Raw genomic sequence first — 1,637 nt, forward strand, 5'->3', positions numbered from 1 at the left:
TTATTTTATCGTTGAAATACTATAAAATAAAATTTGTGGAAAATAAGCAAAAAATGTAGAGACAATGAATACTAAAGACAGCTGCAGCAGTGAATTGGATTGTACAAGTATAGTTAATAAAGATAAATCATTAATAGATTCAATATATTAAAATATACATTAGCTATCTTTTTTGCACGTATATTATTTTTTCTATTTACTTTTTTCTATGTAGACATTTTTAAGAAATATATTAATCACTACTGATACTTACTTAACTGCGGTGGATTGATGCTCCAGGTAAGTTTATTTACAGGCGTCAGCTTCCGGGAAAGGATTCCATGCAAATTTGTGCCAGATTGGGAGCAAGGTTGGCAAAGGTGAATTCTGGATGACCATGGAGGGTGCTTGACGTCATAAGAGTAAGAGATTAGACACACGCGCGCGAACACGCCGAGATGACTAAAGAGCATTGAGAAATAAAGAGAGAAAGAGAGAGACTGAGAGAGAAAGAAAGAAAGAGAGAAGACGGAGTTAAAGCATGTGAGTAAGAGATGGTTTTAAGAGAGAGGATTACAAGAGGAGATCTTGTAGGCCAGGAATAGGTACAAAAAATTTCACGGGAAAAAAAGGCGCGAGATGAGTAAATAAACTTATTTTGAGAGAATTATGAGTAAATCTCATTTTGGATCTCTCCAAATAACAACAGCTTCTCAAAGATTCGAGAGAATTATGAGTAAATCTCATAATTCTCTCGAATCTTCCAGAAGCTGTTGTTATTTAGAGAGATCCGAAATTCATCCATTTCATTGTCGAAATGCTGAAGAATGTTCGTAGAACATGTTGTAAAGACAATGAACGTAGAGACAGCTGCGGCAGTGGATTATATTGTGTTACAAATGTGTCATAATAATGATTTCTCTTTCATTCGTATTCAACTTTCTTTTCTCATCAAAATCTATCAAAGTTACGTCATCTATATATATGTACAATTTTTATAAGTCTACTTACCTCGTATTCTACTGCAACAAATGCACACGAAAAACTTTATTTAGAAGTATAAAAGTAGACGAGATCATAAGATGATTGCCGGTTGCCGGTTTCTCGATGAGACGAGACGACAAGAAACCGAGACAAAAGACATATGAAACATTAGGACGCAATAATAACGTAATGGCAAGTTCTCAGTTTTAGCTTTCTTACAGCATGCTAAAGCGGTGGAATGAATGCGCACAACAGTAGCGAGTTCTAACTGTATGAACTTGCTGTTTTTGTCCGCATCTTTTCCATCTCTTCAGCATACTGTAAGAGAGCCAAAACTGAGAACACTGCGTACTGCCCGATGTTTGTTTTCAGCAGTTTTTATAAGGCGCGTTCAAAAAATACGCTGGCTGCGTTTATTTTTTACTGGCAATACTGAAAATCTATAGATTCATGTCACATACTATACTATAGATTTTTTAGTGCTGCCAGTAAAAAACGAACGCAGCCGCTACCCAGATAGCACATGAATGTTCATTGGATGTCCGAATAAACTCCAATGGACGTCCACTGATTGTCTTATGGACATCCATTTTTGACACTTTCGGTTATCCATTTGTTTTCCAAAAAGAAACCTAACAAAGATAATTTTAGCGTAATTTCACAGTAATATTAAC

This window comes from Pseudomyrmex gracilis, unplaced genomic scaffold (assembly GCF_002006095.1).
Source record: "Pseudomyrmex gracilis isolate BER0280 unplaced genomic scaffold, ASM200609v1 scaffold_3731, whole genome shotgun sequence".
Classification (NCBI taxonomy): Eukaryota; Metazoa; Arthropoda; class Insecta; order Hymenoptera; family Formicidae; genus Pseudomyrmex; species Pseudomyrmex gracilis.